Here is a 12,839-nt window from a genome sequence, read left to right as displayed (position 1 = left end):
CAAGGGCCCTCGAGGAGGAAGGTGCTGACCAGAGGAAAATAGGATTTGTAGAAGGGGAACATAGAATCTTTAAGGTTGGAAAAGGCCACTAAGATCAAATCCAACCATCAACCCACCTCATCACACCAACCACATCCCTCAGCGCCACATCTCCGTGTTCTGGAACACCCCCAGGGACCGTGACCCCACCAGTCCCTGAGCAGCTGTGCCAATGTGTTACCACTCTTTAGGAGAACACTTTTTTCCTAATACCCGACCTGAACCTCCCTTGGTGCAACTTAAGGCCATCACCTCTTGTCCCAAATTGTAGAGTGATAGAATCATTAAGGTTGGAAATGACTTCTGAGATCATCTGATGTCACCAACTGATATCCTTATGATGGAAAGGGCTATTTAAGGCAGTTAAAAGCTCTAAGTCAGAAAAGCACAAGAGGACATTACACCTTGTTGGCTCTCCCACAAAATGGAACCCCTCAGATCTCGGCCCACAGCACCCAAACTCTGAATATCACTGGGTTAAAATGGCTCTGTGGAAAATCTGTAGGCCAGAATCGGTGGAAATATGGCAATGAGCAAGATGCCTGGTGCAGAGTTTCCACCCACTCAGTTTCTGTGCTTTGACTGGGTGTGGGACAGGGGACAATCCTCTCTCTAAGTGGCAGGCTCTGCTTTTCCTGAGCGTTCTGTGGCCGCTTGCCTCTGGAACGCTGACATTCACTGCTGTGCTGCAAGAGAGTATTTTGCTTTCAGACAGAGCAGAAACGTGAACTGTTTGGGTCATAGTTTGCCATGTAGCATGCTGAAGCAGCTGTGGAAGCAGCCACGTGGCACAGGGCTGCCAGCCCAGCCACTGGAGGCAGAAGGACGAGCTGTGTCCTGTGAGCTTGGCACACCAATTGATGGCACCAGACATGAAATGGGCTGCAGAAGCTGCTGGAAACCAGATATGGACTAGTGCAGAGCTGCCAGCTCCTGGCTCCGTCCTGCCCACCCAGAGGGCATTGGGAGGCCTCCTTCATCCTCAGTGCCTGACAAAAACCACAGGTCCTCAGGGCTGTGTAAAGAACAGCATTAAGCCCAGCCAGCCTGCTGTAACTTCACACAACTCGGAGAAGTGTAGCATCATTTTTACCCAAAAGTAAAATTATTCCAACAATTACCATTAAAATTGAAACAAACATGGATTTTCTTTCTCATATTCACCTGTGGACAGCATGTGGGTACTTGTGCAACCTCAATCACACTGTGAAAGCAGGAGGAGCAGCCCTGAGCGGGGCTGGGCCAATGGTGCCAACAGCTCCAGTATGAGGAGCCGTGGTCCAGGTGGAACTCAAAGCATCGTGAGAAGAAAATGCAGACATGGTCTATCTACGGTGACATTTCATGATCACAAATGTAATTAGTTTATGTTTATATGTTTAAAGGTTATGATTTCATTGTTGAATATCCAGCATGCAAACAAAATGCACTTGAGCTCCTCCTTCCCCCATCGATTTTCCTTTTCCATTTTTCAATCTGAGCTAAAGATAAGGAAACTGTCAGGGGAGGATGCTCAAGGGCTGGGCCACGGGGTGCCATGGGCACACATGGGATGTCACACAGTGCTGGATGCTGCAGCACAGGGCTGCCTGCCCACAGGAGGGGACATGGGGACAGCCTTGTCTCTGTGCTGTGCGTGGGCTCTCCTGAAGTGGCAGAACAGAACTCCTTCTTCAGATGTGACAGTGCTGAAGGTCTAAACCAGAGGGAAGGATGCAAATCTTGCTATCGGAGAGGAACATTGTTATTCAGTTAACACGTTTGTTTTCATATAAAATTATGCGGTTTTGAGGATAACGAAAAAAGCAGAAGTTCAGACTGCTTTCTCACTGCCCAAAGTGATAGCTTTTCAAAATGCCAAATGTGCTAAGGGAAAGAGCTTCAAGGAGCTGAGAGGAATCTATTCACATAAGCCACCAAATACCTTTCCCTGCAAGCACTGTGAAATCCTCCGAAGTAATCACTTTGTCATAATTAATATATTTGAAGCTACAAACCTTTCAGAGAGTGAGTCACTGTTTAACTTCAGCTCCTTTACCTGTTACACTGCCAGACTCCCGAACTCCAAAATTACCAAAATTATCTGAAGAATTCCCTCAAATGCATAGAATCACAGTCATTCCAGTTGGAAAACCCCCCTGAGATTCCCCAACCCCACCTCTCCATGCCCACTGCCCACATCCCTTAGTGCCACATCCCCATGGCTCTGGGACACCTCCAGGGAGTGTGACCCCACCACTGCTGGGCAGCTGTGCCACTGCAGCACTGCTCTTTTGGAGAAGAAATTCTTCCTAATATCCAATCTGAAAACCAAACCTTAAAGCATGGATTCTGCCAGCTCCTCCAAAGCCCCCACAGTCCTGTGCTCTGTCCCGTTTTGTCCACAGTCAGGAGGTTGGGATGTCATCCAAGGATGTGGATCAGGCCCAAAACATCACGCCTTTCCTTCTGCCATGCACACAGAGCGGTGCCTCTGTACATTCAAAGGCTCAGAACTTTTCTTTTTGGAACATATAGTGTCAGACAGTAGGGTCTGGTGAGGAAGGGACCAACTATAGAAATCAAAGATCATGCAAAAGAATCATACAGCAACAGGTCGGAAGGAAACTGTGCAGCTCATCTTCCCCAGTGTTTGGCCTCAGTGCATGAAGTGAGCTTCTCCAAGGTGAGCACAGCAAAGGCTGAACAGTACAGGAGCCCCTCTGAAATCAAAAGCACCGAGCAGTGAACTGAACCAACTGTGAGTGGTGAACTGAAGAGGAGTGAAACTCAACAACCTAACACATTTTAGTGAGCTCCCCTTCTCTCAGAACATGCAATTTTGTGAGACAGTGTGGAAACTTGCCACAAGGAGAGGAAAAGCATGAGATTTGCTGTACAACCATCCTGTTTCCCATCCTCACTGCTCTCCTTTTGGTGGCTTCATTCTGCAGCCCAGGCACTGAGGTCCCATCAGCCTGGTCAGTGCCTCTGCTCGAGCCCTACTGTGCAGCATCGTGGTGCTCATGGGCAGAAGAGCACCTGGGAAAATCCAGTGCTAAAGGCTGGGATCAGCAGGGGACAGTGTGATGTGAGCAGCGCAGGAACATGTAGCTGAGGTCTGTATGCAAGAGATGAACGTGCTCAGAGGCAGGTGTTCTGTGGGGTCTCATCATAGCCATCGGGCATGGTGGTGATGGGCTGATGGTTGGACTTGGTGATGCCAGAGATCCTCAACGACTTTATGATTCTATAAAGTACTGTGAATAACCGTGCATGAATTCCTTCCATGCTGTTGCTGCCCTGTGCTGTCTCATTCATATAAGCAGAAAAACGCTTTGTTTCAGTGGGCATGACTGCAGTGGTGGTGGGGACTCAGCCAAAGTGTCTCCTGCATGAAGCAGGTGACTTGGCATCCTTAAAACAAAGCAAGGCTCCTCCTCACTAAAGATTCACAAGAGATGCAGGTAACATTTTTCACACAGTGCTCTGCTGCTTTTTGCCTGAGTGACAGAAAAGCTGGAAATGCCCCATTTGTCTCAGCTGCGCTCAGAAACCTTTTGCTTTTGTCTTTGATGTATCAAAGGCCCAGACGACACTGGTGGCATATGTTAACTCAGCACCATAAAGTTCAGGAGAGCCTCAGCTGCTCCTTCCTTGTTATTAAGCAACCAGCACAGCTGATGCTTGAGGTGCAGCACTGCTATGAGTCATTGTGAGAAGAGAACCAACCTAGCAATCAAGCTGTTTTTTCTTTGCTATTCATGCTGATGTGCCAGAGACAGGTACACAAGGAATTTGCAAGCAAGTTTCCATCTAACTGAAGGGCTCCATCCTGCCTTCCCTGTGGCAGTGGGGGCAGCCCTGGGACAGGAGCAGTGGGGGTGGGGACAGGGATGAGGTTGTGCCACCCCAGTGGGTATTTCAAGGTCCCTCCCAGCTGCCACCAGATTGGGGCAGGGGGCACCATCTCACCCGGCTGGGGGCTCATGGCTTCTTGGTGCATCTCTATTCTGGGTGCCAGGAACCCGACTTTCCCCACCCAGATTACTCAGGTTCTTACAGCAAATATTTACCTTGCCATGGGCACTTGCAGTTTTCTTTTTTTTTTTCCTCTTTTTGAACCTGCTTTTCCTTTTGATCATTTCCATCTAACACTGGACTTTGTGAGTCACTGCTCCAAAACAAGCCCAGTGATTAGTAGTCCCTTGTAATTAATGACAGTGCGGTTTTGAGGTGCTTTGCTCTCCCCAGTCCACATCACTGGCTCTTTCTGCCTTACGCTACAAAAGCAGAGCACTTTCAGCCATACAAATCAGAGGAAGTCATCACAGATGCTGATCAAAGGGAACAAGCAAACCAACGCACTGCAGCCCATCGCGCCGCGCAGCTCCCTTCTGCTTTGCAACCACAGCAGCCCCTCGCAGGACTGAGTGATGTCAGAGGTGTGCACTGAGATAAAAAGGGGATGGGAGCCACTGTTCCACCACAGCATGCGTGGCACCGGGGGGAGCAGGGACAGCCCCCGGCCCGCAGTGCTGAGTGCTCCCCGGGCGGGCGGGCGGCTAATTGAATCCGGCACTAATCGAGAAGTGCTCTCGCTGCTCCTAACAGCTCTCCCGGTTCCTTATGCACCACCATGCTTAAACTCTAATGACACCGGTGGCTTTGAGACTTCAAGGAAGGAAATTTTAATAAAAGCTTGACTTGATGTTATTCCACTGCAAGCTCCGCTCTGAATTAAACATAAGGCAGAGGAGACGTGTTGACAGTACATCAGCACGAAGTCCTGCTGGCCGTGGCTGAATATGGGTAAATAGTTTGATGTCATTTTCTTTAAGGCTCATTTCCAGCTTTCAATCAGTCTTACGTGTGACACGGCTGAGGTGCCGTGCAAGGCATTATCGTGCCCAGCTCTCCGAAAGGTGGGGGTGTTCCGGTTCTGAGAAATGAATCACTTGTCTTTCCCACTTACATCATTAAGGTGTCAGTCTGTGCTGAAGTACAGGCATCCAGCCAGAGCATACGGTGCCTAATGTGCACAGAAAATGGCTACAAGAGGAAGAACAGCAGCTAAATAAGCTGTGCAGCCCATTGCTGATGTGCAGCTGAGCTGTAACTTTCTGAGTGCTCACCTCTAATGCCACGACTTTATTTGCTGATAAAATAACGTTTTCCAGATGGAGTGAAAGCCCCAGGCTGGGTGTGTCTGAAAGGAAAGGTGTGCAGGGTGTGATGCAGATTGCATCCAGGGGCTGCAGCGGGGAGCCTGCTATCAGGACATAGGAAACTCAGCCTGAAGAGGGCCAAAATGCAGGGGGAAAGTGCCTGGGAATGGGGCGCTGGGGTTTAACCTGGCAGCAGCTCAGCGCCACACAGCCGCTCACTCATTGCCCCTTACAGTGGGATGGGGGAGAGAATAGGGTGAAAACAACGAAGTAGAGCTTGTGGGTTGAGACAAGAGCTAGTTAATAAGGCAGAAAATGAAGGGAAAAGGAAAATAATAATGGTAATGACAATAATATCACATATATTTACAAAACAAGTGATGCACAACGCAACGCTCACCGCCTGCCCACCAATGCCCAACCAGTCCATGAGCTGCGCCTGCCTCCCCTGGCCAGCTCCCCTCAGTTCTGCATTACTGCACACAGCCACGTGCTGTGCCATATCCCTTGGGTTCAGCTCTGTCCCCCCCAGCTCCATGTCCCCCAGCCCTTCGCTGGCCGGGCAGTGTGAGAAATGGAGAAACAAACAGCCTTGGCTCTGTGCAGCACTGCTCAGCAACAGCTGGAATGTCCCTGTGTTATCCACTCATTTTTCTCCCAAAGCCACAAGCAGGCGTCACAGCACGTGCTGTGAAGGGAAGCTGCTCTGTCCCAGCTGAACCCAGGGCATGGGGCAGCACTGAAGGAGCTGCAGGACAAAGACTGGAATAAGACAGCACGTATCAGTTAGAGGAAAGTATTGCATTTCATGTCTGTCAGACGCAGCGTGACGTTGCATTTGGCACAGGCAGCCTCACCACTAGTGTAGCCCAGTTAATTTAAGAAACAGGTCGATTTGCAGAGTTGATAAAGCTCTGCCTGCACACAGCAGGCTGTGGCTGCAGGGCTGGCACTGGGCAGATAGGACAGCAGTGCTGCCCCATCAGATGGAGAGGCTTTGGTTACTGCACCCACCTCACCACCCCGACAGGAGGGCTGCAGCCCAACCCAGCACACACACACCCAGATGGGGTGCCCATGAGCACAGGGTGCCCTGGGGGGGTCCCCACCCCCAGCTCTGGGGGTCTCACCCCGTGGCTCCCATGGGCACACACCAAGCGGGTCACTGCAGCAAGGGAGCACCCAAGTGGTTCCGAAGGGCCGGGTTGTGGGGTTGGGGGCAGCACTGGGTGTGAGTTTGGTGAGGTGACAGCAGGGAGAGAAAGATGCCGACAGAGATTATACTGAATTAGCAAAAAAAAAAACAAAAAAAACCCCACCAAACCTCCCAACATGAAAGTTTATTAAGATTTTCCACTTGACTTAAAAGGTTCTCTCCTCTCAAGGATTAAAATAAAATTGGTTTGCAGGGACAGCTCTGCTGAATTAAAAGTCAGCTTTTAGGAAGGTTCCCTCACTGTTTTCTTTCCGTTCCCTGCGCATCTCCCGCAAAGTGTTACTCTGCAGTGCCTCACCCTCCCCGTTACTCGTGGCACAGAACTGAACAGCACCTTAACTCCCACCCAAAGCCCTCTCTCCTTCAGTCTTCATCCCCTCATGTTCTGCTGCCTCTCTTTAGCAGATTTATTTATTTATTTGTTTTCATAGGTGATAAATTGCACTGTATTAAGATAATGGTGCAATCATTTGTAGCTATTAAAAAGTATATAACCAAAATTTAAACGTAATTTAATTTTAAGTGGAAAATAATGATTGCTATTGAGATGCCCAGAGACAACGTATTACTCATCCTCCATCAACATTTCATTAAACAGGAATTAAACAAACAAAAAAAGAGAACTGAAAGCTTTGGTAGCAGCATCTCGAACGTATGCTGTATTAACGACCATAGCAAAAGATGTATTAAAGGCTTTTTAAAAACTATCAGTTTCATATGCACAATCTCATACTTCCATACGAGTTTATCATCAGCTGCTCAGTTTTCTGTCAAAATGATTTGTTCATTTTGAAGTCTGCTTGCTGTAAATGCAATTATTGAACTGCATTGCAATGTTCTGATTCAATTTAGCTAATTTGGAGTCTCTCAGCCTAAATTCTCTCCTTGCAGGAAGCTTTGGCTTTGCACACAGCATTGCCCTGCTGCAGCCTCCGACACAAGGAGGGACCCCAAGGCCCCCAGAAGGCAAAGCACCAAAGGTGCACTGCTACTGACGAGGTAAACTTGCTGATGTTTTTAACCACTATTTTTTTCCTGAATTATTGAATATGCAGACAGACAGATGGAGCACTTTGACATTGAGAACGGCCCAACAGAAGAGGGAAATAAGAATTGTAGGTTTTGCTCTGCTGTTAGTATTGATCGGCTTTATATTCTGTAGCACGGCCTTCACTGATGAAATAACGAATTCATTTAGCATGGAGTCACAGAGGGCCAGGTGGGATGGCTGCGAGAGCAGTAACACACACAGCCCAGCAGTTACCTATCGAATTGGGCGTCACAGCAGCGATCTCTTGGCCCTTTTCTCTTTGGGCCAGGCCCGCCTGGACCCTCGTGCCCCCCAGCTCTGCATGCAGTGGATCCACACATGGCATCTGCCCCCACATCGAGCACACGTATTAAAACTTCGTCCTCATAAGGACAGCCTACATTTGGCACCAGACCTTGTGACACAAGTGTTTGGCGTTTATCTCGTCGTCTTTTCCATCTTTCTTTAATAAGCTCTGCTCCGAACCTCTCGTCTATGCCGAATCCACACCACCTCAGGTCCTTGCTCCCCCTGACGGCGCTGATGCTGTGCTGCATGGCTAATAGCAACAGCCAGGCCTTGGGATGCAAAGGGGGAAGAAAATGCGCTGCTTATGTGCACGGGTGATGTGTAAAATTTGAGAAGAGAAAAACAGTGATGAAAAGCACCGCTGTGTTCACTTTGTTTGTTCATTAGCTGCGATTTCATGCTTTCTTGAGTGGCACTGCACCCCGGTGCTTTGGGATGGGGATGCAGCTCTGTGACCCTCCGGCTCTCCAGGCTGCATCACGCAGGACACACGCAGTGCCTCTTCTGCTCCGATGGCTGCCATGCCCAGCGCCTGGCCCCGAGCTCCCAGCTGGGCCTTCCCAAAGGCAGCACACGGCACAGCACTCCGAGCACAGGCTGTGCTGATGGGCATTTCACAGCTGTGAGACCGAAGTCTCTAACAGACCAGGCTCCATTTTCTGATTTTCTTCCCCAAGAGCCACTAAAGATTTAAATGGAGAAGAGTGAAGTGACCAAGGAGTGAAGGGCAGAATGAATTAGCAAGTCTGTGTGGTGATAGTTTCAAGACATTTTTAAGAGAAAAGGACTGGATTTCACACTCTGTGCGGTCGCTGCAGGCAGCAGGGCTGCAGAGAGCCCAGGGGATTGCAGCAGCAGAAGATGCACAGTGAGCAGCAGCACTCCATGCAGTTCCCACACTTGCACGAAGCACTGACATCCCTCTATGAAGCCCGGCAGTCTGCATGGCATTCCCTGGCCTGGCTGCCCCCACCAGCCCTTCCCTGTTCCCTTTTGTCATTCATTCGGCTCCTGCAGGCTCTCCAAGCACACAGCAAAGGGGACAGTGGCAGAGGAAGAGGGCCTGAAAGAAAGCGGTAAGTAAAGCCACCTGCTGTAACAGCAGAAGGTAGCTTGGAAAATGAAATGAACCGGCGGCGAAGAAAGCAAATAGTGAGAAAATTTTTATCCAGGTACATAGAGAGAAAAAACAATCACTTTTCAGACTGCTCTACCAAACCTGACAATCAGATTCTAAGGTGCATCCAGGGGCTTGAAAATCTTATCCTCATTCACCTCTGACTTGGATAGGATGCCAAGAAGACACAGGCATCCAAGAGGCACTGCACACAGACAGGAGCCCAAGAGCTCCCCTTGCCCATCAGAAACATTCCTGAGCCAAAGAGGTGCTGAGGTGCTGGCACAGTGAGCACACAGCATGTAGGGTCTCCTCTTTGGGGACCTCCAGAAGTCCCTGGCTGTGATGCTGGGTCAGAGTTTCAGAGGGTCCCAGAGGTGCCTCCAGCCCCAGCTGTGCTGGGATTCCATGAGGGCTCAGTGACCAATGCAGCACGCTGCAGAAAGGACAGGCAGATTTGCTATTGCAAGGTGGTCGTGACAGAGATACTCAACAAAGTGCCGAGGCAAATTACTGGCTTACTGATGCTAACTCTGCAGGTCACGCCACTATGCAGAAGCTTTTTCTCACTGGCAAATATTGATATGATGGACTTTCAGCAACCTTTGAGTAAAAGCTGCAGCTCCTCTGAGCAGATCAGTGCCAGCAAAGCTCACATCACTCCATGCTCCCAGTGCCACCAGTGTTACAAAGCAGAGCTGCCAGCACTGCACAGCAGTGACTGTGCTCCATGGCCACGTGCCCAGGGCAGCTCAGAGCACACGACACAGCACATAAGGCTCCACTCACAGGTGCCAGCTGCCCATTGGTTTGGGTACAGTTTAGCCACAATCTTCTTCCTACAGCCTATGTGCTCTCTGCCCAGAACACCAAGTTGAGGATAATCATTCCCATTTGCTTTCCTCAGTGACACACTGCTGAAATGAGTACTAAACGCCCAGGTTCTTGAATGGATACACACCTTTCCTATGCCCACTCCTCAGCCTGCCCAGCTGATACACTCACTCAGTTTCTCCAACAGCACAGACTTCTCGTGAGGTTTTGGGATGTCTCATTGCGTCCGTCCATACTGGCAGCTGGAAGGGGAAGATGATGCCAGCTTGGAAGGGGTGACTTTTATATTTCCATAGCTGCCTACTGCATGACAACCTGGCTTAGATATTGAAAAGTTCTCCCTCCATCAGCCCAAGGGAATCAGTGCTCTACAGGCATCCACAGGCTGAGCACACTCCTTCCCCTCCCTTATCTTATCTTTCCTGTAGCTATGGAGTCTTTTCAATTTTTCTGGCTTAAAACCATTGAAAAGCTTTCCGCAAACAATACCGTGCAGTGCTGCAAGTGATCCGTGCAGCAGGTTTGGCACAAACCCCTCTGGTCATTGTATTCTTCTCCTTTATTCTTCCTGTCCCAGCAAGGGGAGGGGAGGATGTGCTCTGGCCGAACAGGCAACAGGAACGTGGCCCCAGCAGAGCTCTGCCTGATCATTTTGTCCTTCTGTTGGCACTGAGAGGATCAACATCGGTAATGACTACAAGATGCACAACAGACCCAAAGGGCCCTCTTTCCATTTTTCTTACACTCCTCTAAAATGTCAAGTTCTTGAGTACTTTTTTCCTCCTTTCCCCAAGACCCTTGGCAGTCTTTCAGGGAGATATATTGTATGACACCACTTGTGCCTGAAAATTGAGCTGTACTTACACTGGCCTGCCATTCAGGATTTAAGCTCCTAAAAAATTGCAGATGAAGAATCGCATCTCAGCAAAAAAGCCTGCCTTCCTGCAGACTGCTTACACTGCCTGAGCTCCCTTTCCACTGCAGTTTCTTGGGGGAGAAAGGATGCCTCACTCTCCAGCCATGCAAACTGTGAATTGCTGTTGCTTCAGAGCCCTGAATGTCAGACTGTGACCACACCAACAAAAGCAATGAGCAAGAGCTGAAATAGAACAGCCTGGGTTGCAAAGGCCCACAGTGCTCATCCAGCTCCAACCCCCTGCTGTGTGCAGGTCGCCAACCAGCAGCCCAGGCTGCCCAGAGCCACATCCAGCCTGGCCTTGAATGCCTGCAGGGATGGGGCATCCACAGCCTCCTTGGGCAACCTGTTCCACTGCCTCACCACCCTCTGGGTGAGTTAAGTAGTTAACTTGTTGCAGGAATCAGCCCTTATTGCCACTGACAGTTAACAGCACATGCAGAGATGGCACTGCTACAGATAAGTTTGATAGAAATTTTGCACTCGTGAGTAAGAAAAAGGCTCTGTTTTACAGCAGAGCTGCACTGTGTACAAATATGTCAGTATTATTTTTGGCTATTGACATTTCTAAAATGTTACCAATTTAGGAAGGTGAAAAGAGAAAATTGTTTTTATTTGTAAGCAAAAAGAAAATTATCAAACCTAGAGTAAGTGTGGCTGGCATTCTGCTCTCTAGAAGGAAGTACCTGCTAGGAGACAATCTTTACAAATTAAAATGCTGCTCTATTGTAATATAATTATATAGAAACAAGTGCAGCACAGCACCGAGCATCAGCTGCAATTCCATTCGTGTCATAAGGAGACACATAAGTGTAGGACATAAACCTCAGTTGCCTAATAGCTGCAATTTTAAATCTGGAGCATCTACTTTGAAATAAGCATTAACCTGTAAGGTATTTTCAAGGACTGAGGTGAAGATAAGATTTTAAACAGCACTCTTCAGTAATTTCATTAATTATTCAGCTAGAAAACAAGTAATATTTTCTTGCTAATTTTAACACAGACCTTAAATATTTGCAAATCAGGCCTATAAAACCATGCAGGCAGATTGAGGGGGCAAGGAAGAGGCTGAGCAGCACTGGGGCTTTATGCTGTCAGGCAAATAATCTCCTGGCCGTGCGCCCAGAGTCAGCCCAGCCTGGTATTGAGCTCCACATCACAGCACTTCCCAGCCAGCTGGTAATTTAGGCTTTACTTTATCCCAAGGAAGATTAAAGGCTCCCATAATGTGCGAGCCATCAGCTTGAAATATTGTCATAGAGTAGATTTTCAGGTTGTTTATATATATATATAAATATATATATATACTCCCCAAATCTGCCAGAGTGGAGAAGAGAATTGAGGGGAATAGGATAGAGGTCAATACAACTGTGAAGGGCTGGCAAGGTTAACAGGGAAGGGTGCTCTGTCTTTCCTGGGGGCTGGAGGCAGATGCTCTGCAGGGAAGGTGCGCAGTGGAGCTGAAAGCAGCACATCCCCCCACCACACAGCTGGGCACAGCACATCCCCTTGCCACGCAGCCCAGGCTGAGGGGTCCTTGCTGCAGGAGCTGTGGGTATCCAGAAAGACCCACCAACGAAACATGAGCTGATGGTTGCTGAACTCTTTGTCTCAGCACAGAGGCTTTTGGAAGCTGTAATTCTGAAAATAACACTGCGTGCTTTCCCTGCCCTCACACTGCTGCTGGCATCAGGTGCTGGACTGTGCCAAGGATGTGGCCTGGGCAGACATTCCCTCTGGTCCCTGACATCTGTGTGTGAGCACAGAATCATAGAACCACAAGGTTGGAAAGGACCTACAAGATCCAACCGTCCTCCTATCGGCATTACTACCCACTAAGCTGCTAAATCATATCTCTACTAAACCATATCAACCTTTCTGCAAAGGAACATGCAGTTAGTGAGTCTGACAGGCAAAAAACCTCTTCCTCCTTGACTTTACAGAATCATGAAAATGTGATGGGTTCATTCTTCCCTTCAGTTCCCAGGCACAGCTCCAATGACAGTGACACTCAGGATGGCACAGACCAAGGAGGCTGCCTGGCAATAAACAACTCCTCCTGTGCAGAAACATTCACACCTTTTTTTCTTTTTCTTTCTTTCTTTCCTCCACACTTGAGATCAAAATGAGACCTTCCAAAGTCTTAGGAAGTCTCAAAGTCCAAAGAGAAGACAGCAGAAATAGCAGCAGCAACACCACAGAATCAGGCATTGCTGTGGATTACAGACACT

The sequence above is a fragment of the Meleagris gallopavo genome, chromosome 5, assembly GCF_000146605.3.
Source record: "Meleagris gallopavo isolate NT-WF06-2002-E0010 breed Aviagen turkey brand Nicholas breeding stock chromosome 5, Turkey_5.1, whole genome shotgun sequence".
NCBI lineage: Eukaryota > Metazoa > Chordata > Aves > Galliformes > Phasianidae > Meleagris > Meleagris gallopavo.
Note: the sequence above shows the minus strand (reverse complement) of the source record.